The 6048-nt window shown below is 29.5% G+C and overlaps 1 long non-coding RNA gene across 1 annotated transcript; it reads left to right on the top strand.

Annotated features, from left to right (window-relative positions):
• Window positions 1-945: 945 nt before the first annotated feature.
• On the top strand, window positions 946-1793 carry LOC131611784 (uncharacterized). Its single transcript, XR_009287133.1, has 2 exons — window positions 946-1126; window positions 1275-1793. It is a non-coding gene; the product is annotated as an uncharacterized LOC131611784 (long non-coding RNA).
• The last annotated feature ends 4255 nt before the right edge of the window (window positions 1794-6048 follow it).

Here is a 6048-nt window from a genome sequence, read left to right on the forward strand (position 1 = left end):
AGTGATTCTACCTCCAAGATTGAGAAAACGATTCTTCCACCCCGCCAAGCGCTTTTTCACCTTTTCCATAAGCGGATACCAAGATGAGACCTTCCTAGGATTTAGCCCAATATGGATGCCAAGAAATAAGAAGTTACTTTCTCCGATTTTGCAAGAAAGATAGAAAGCGGTGACTTCCAAAAAATTAGGCGACACGTTAATTCCAATCAACTTGCTTTTATGGAAATTAATGCCGAGACCCAAAACCAACTCGAAAGCTCTTAAAACAATCTTAATCGCCTTAACATGCTTCCACATCCCTTCTCCGACCAACAAAGTGTCGTCCGCAAATTATAGGACATCCACATTACACCTACGATTAATAACAAACTTCTCAAATTCACCTATTTCCACAGATTTTTTAACCAACCTTGCAAGAGCTTCCGCCACCAAAAAAAAAAAAGAAAAGGTGATAATGGTGTGTGAGCGTGACATTTTTATGTCAATTTTTTTCCATAGCAATTAATTTTTATTTCTAAAGAAAATAAATAAATACATGTGAAAGGTCATTGTCACCTATTTTGTTGATGATAGTTGAGACGTTTAACAAGAAAAGGGAAAACTATACACTTGCAGTAATCCTATTGTCAGTTTTCCATATGTTAAATAAATTGCATGAGTTATAATATATCTTTTTCAATCTTCTTTCTCTACTTTTTGGGTATTTATATCATATGTATATTTCAAATTAATATAGTGAGTGGTCGTGTAATATATGAGTTAAATTTTATATATATATATATATATATATATATATATATATATATATATATATATATATATATATATATATATATATATATATATATATATATATATATATATATATATATATATATATATATATATATATATATATATATATATATATATATATATATATATATATATATATATATATAAATCATACTTAATTCTCAAAGTTCTTACCAAATGAGTACTATATAAAGAACTTGAACATTGTTATGCATATTGCAAGAACAAAAGAAAATAGAGTTGTAAGAAAATCTTCAAACAAAAATGGCGAAGCTCATTTGGCAATCTCTTCTATCGGGACTTTTTTGCATTGCGTTGGTCATGGTTTCAGGTACGAAAATTAGGAAAAGTTTTTTTGTTCTTAAAGGAAAATATTTTATTTTTCATTCTTTATGTATGTTACTTTTTCTACATCATTGTTAACATCATTTGTATAAACAAGAGTTTTTTAAATTTGTGAATTTAATTTTTGGAAGCAGGAGCAACACTGGATTCCCAAGACAATTCTGTTTATAAATGCATTGCGGCATGCGACAATAATTGTGTCCAAACGTGCAGAACTGAGGGATTTAATAGTGGAGCTTGTTACGCAATGTTTTGTTGTTGTTTCAATAAAGGCATGTAGAATTATGTAATCAAGAGCAATGGAGCATTTGATCAGTCACAAATGAATAGAATATATGGGAAGCTAAAATAAATAAACAATTATGCAATTTGAATATTATGTATTGTAGTAATAGTTAAGTGAAGTATCAATAAAGTGATCAACATTATCATAGTTTGAATGCATATTAGAACGAGTATCTACACATCAGAATCAAAAGCTAAGGGATAGTCTTGACACTTTTTTTTTGGTCGGTTTGTATTTTTTTGGAGTTTTCTTGTTTTTTCTCTGTGTTCCATCCTAAATTTTACACTTGATTGGATTGTAATTTCCAATGTTCTGAGTTTAGTCTTATTATTTTGTCTATTAAGCATATATTATTTTCTTTTTCTAACTTTAATTTGTAGTAAAGTTTATTAAGCGCTAAACGAACATAGTTGCTCACTCGTTAGCGAAGGCGACTAATTCTTAGTCTAGACGTAGTATCGTTAATGTTATTCTCTTATATTAAATCTCTTTTAATCAATGATAGAAGTTAACTTTGTTGCTGTAAAAGAAAACTTTGTTTGTATTTCTTTTATCTCTTAATTTTCTTTTTCAGTATAAGACTCTTAATTTATTATTAATTTTTTTATGCGAAATAAATTAAATTATTTTGTATGGAAGAATTCAATATTGTGAAAAATGTGTTTAATAATATATCTGTTTATTTTAAGTGTCGTTTTTGCGTAAAAGTTTTGTTTCTTTTTAAGTGTCGTTTTTAATGTTTTAAAAACTTTGTTTCTTTTTAAGTGCCGTTTTAAAATTTAAGGTAACATTAATTGTCGTCTGGTCAAAATCACCCCTGGATATCTACAATCTAAGAAAACAAACTGTTATAGAAAATACCAACATACCCCTCTGCTTCAATATGCTGCCACGTGGGTGCCTTCTCCTACCAGCCAGCATTGTCTTGCTTCCTTCTCTTTCTTATCAAGTCTCATTTCATGATGATACATACATTGCTTTTTGCTACTTCATTTGCTTGTCTTTTCAAACTCTTCTACTTTTACCAAATTGTTTATAATTTTCCCTTCTTCCAACACACATACCTGCTGCTCATTAATTGATATCTGACCTACCATATCCTAAAATATTAATTAATGGGATATTTGATATTTTATTAATATTTGATGATCTCCCCTTCTCAGCATTCAATATTTGGTTTATTGCTCACATTTTAAAATTACTTCTCTCTCACTCTCTCTCTCTCTCTCTCCCTCTCCCATCCATTTTTCTTTCTCTCTTCCCTCTCTTTGCTTACTGCATCTTTCTCTTTTATCTCAACCTGCTCTCATCTTTCTTCCCTCACCTCTTGCTTTTGAACTTAAAAATTCAATCTTTATGCTTTGTTCCATCTCAAATATGGTTTTTCGGAAAATGCTTTCTTCGAATCTCTCATGTTCTTTTCAATCTCTATTTTTTCATTCACTTTTATGATTTTATTTGAAGAAGCAAAAGTATATCAAAGAAATAACTATGCACAAGCAGTGCCATAAAGTTACAATCCAAAACAAAATCGTACCACCAGACATCCCTCTTGTACTCCCACCAAAACTAATATAAATAAGCAGAATTATACATTTTTAGTTACAATCAAATTCTTAATACTAAAACTACATCATTGCCACTTTTATGATTTTTTAAGTTATGTATCTTTTCTATTTTGTGTTCTTGTTTTGAAAATTCAACCATTATATTTATTGTTTTTTTGAACATTTTTTTTTTGTATTTCATTAATATTATTGGTGCTAATTTTTGCAGACCTGAACTATAATGAGATGGAATAAAAACTTTCAGATCTGAAATTGAAGAAAGGTGAATTGTTACCATGTGTTCATTTTTCTGATTCTTCTTTGTGTTTGTGTTAATAGGGTTTGATAGAAGGAAGATGAGTTGCAGATTTGAATAATGTTTCAGTTATTTATTTATTTATTTATTTATGTAATGTTGTTTTTGCAGGACAAATGTTTTACTTTCATACCGAAAACTATTTTACAAGATTTTTGGTATATTGTTATCTCATACCCTTTTGATATCATGTTAGGTCATTCTCTGGTATAATTTATTGATAATTGTGTTTCAAATTCTTAACTACACCTTTTGGGTTTTACCACATATCATTGTTCATGTATAGTAGACTGTATTTAGTCATATATATATATATATATATATATATATATATATATATATATATATATATATAAAACAAACTATTATGTTTGATGTGTATTCTTTCAGTATTAAACAATTTTGACATTCCTGATCCCCATTCCTTTGTTGAACTCTACATTGAAAGTTTGTTGCCAGAATTATTTGAAGCAAATATAAGTAATTATTTCCATTGTAAACTACTTCCTATGGTCACTGTGAGATATTGTATCGAACTCTAGTATGTTCGAAGGATAGCTTCTTGGTTCGACAAGATTAAGCATAAAGTCGAAGGTTGTTCACATGTTGATGTCGAAGATGCTAGGGTTGTTAGCATGTTAAGTTAGGTTTTAGTGTTTAAACCCTAATTTGTTAAGTTAGCTTGTTTATTAAGTTAGCTTGTGTAATGGTCAGTGTGGAAAAAGTCCATTAGTTAGTATGTTAGGTTTTATTATAAATAGCATACTAGTCTCTCATCATTGCACAATGCAAATCCTAATTTAGGGTGAGAGAGATTATTTATTATTCTTGTAAACTTGTAATCTTATTTTTTAAGAGAAAGTGAAAGAATAACAGTTATAACCAATTCTTGTGTTCTTCTTTTTCCTTGTTCTTTATTCATCCCTTGTTTTATACTTTATTATTGGCATTGAATTCACAACAAATTGGTGCGGTGAGTGTGGAGAAGATGCCTTCAACAAAGTATGAGATTGAAAAGTTCACCGGAGTGAATGATTTTGGTCTGTGGCACTTGAAGATGAAAGCCCTACTGGTTCAGCAGGATTGCTTGGAAGTGTTGAAAGGAGAGGTAGCCATGAATGCTGAATTAACGGCGGCGAAGAAGACGACTCTGATTGAGAAAGCACACAATGCAATTTATTTGATCCTTGGTGATAAGGTTCTCCAGCAGGTATCAAAGGAGACGACGACATCAGGGTTATCAACATAATGATAATCAATACATAAAACATTATACTTCACATCAGGTGCAACAAGCTCTCTTAAAGTTCTTTGTTAAGCCATGTTATGATAATGAAAATCAAAATCAAACAAGTTATGAGTGAATAAGAATAAAAAATGCAACAACAAACACGAAAAATGCAAACAGTGTCCCTATTAGGCGAAAACAAATCGAAAGAAAAAATATGATTTAAATAAATTCAGAAAATTAAAAAAACAAAAAATTTAATCTAAGTCAAATAAGAATTTTGAGATTTTTTTGGAATTTTCTTAAACTACAATAAAAGTAAAGAAATTCATAAACTATAAAAAAATTTAATTTGAGGGCAAAACAGATTTTGAAATTGACATAATTTTTTATAAAACCGTGTTTTCGAACCATGTCGGACGTCAAAACGAGAATCGACCAAAACAGTAAATTGGAGGGGCCAAAATGCAACAATCAACACCTATGACTCAATTAACGGTTAAAAACGCCAAGGATCCCTAGCAACAATGACAATTTGATCCGCTGTTGCACACAAATCAAAACGAGTAATTTTAAAAATTGTAGTTAACAAAAATGGCTTGAGTCGTATCACAAGAATTCTTGTATGAATAAACCAACCGTTTGGAATAATGGGGGTTTGATTTTTGATTCTACTGAACAGAAGCAATAACACGAGTTTAATAACAATTACGATTAACAGATTAATATACTGCATTCAGTCTCTCACTTATCATCGATCCATATAATTCCCAATCCGTAAGAAGACTCTATTCCCCTTTTAATATTACATGATAAATATCCTAATCTCCGAATTAAGTAGACGCATGAGATATAACAATCATGAATCAAGCAAACACGATAAAAAATGAAGATTAAGCAAACACGATCAAAATAAATCAATCAACTCTAAGATAATTCAAATTAAGCAAACAATATATCAAAGAGAAGAATTGAAATAAAAATATATTAATTAGGAAATATAAGAACCTCAAAGTATGATGGGGGCACGATTACAGTAGATCAACTGTGAGAGGATTAGTTATCCATTATAGTCATTCAAATAAAATTATTTTCTCGTGAATAGTCAATAATGAATAGTAGCGATGTTGAATGCTCTTAAACAAAATAAGGATTTGCAATTCAAATTCAAACAGGGTCGAAAAACATAAAACCGACCCTAAACTAAATATTTCTTAAGTCTGAAACTTCATCAAATTATTTGTGAATTTTTCACTCTAAATAAGCTTTTGGCTTCAACACAAAACTTGTAGCTTTTTCTCTTAACTTTCCAACGCATATCAGAATGCATAAAACGACATCGCGCAGCTCAAGTGATGGTTTCAATAGCAAACATGTATCAAATAACCGCTCATGTTAAAAATAAAATACAAAAAAAAATAGATTATAGGCAAAAATAAACTTAAATCTAAAAACACAATAATATAGTAAAATTAATAAAACAAACAAGAGAAATGCCTAAGTACAATCATAGAAGAATGTACATCAAAAT

The sequence above is a fragment of the Vicia villosa genome, linkage group LG6 (assembly GCF_029867415.1).
Source record: "Vicia villosa cultivar HV-30 ecotype Madison, WI linkage group LG6, Vvil1.0, whole genome shotgun sequence".
NCBI classification, from domain to species: Eukaryota; Viridiplantae; Streptophyta; class Magnoliopsida; order Fabales; family Fabaceae; genus Vicia; species Vicia villosa.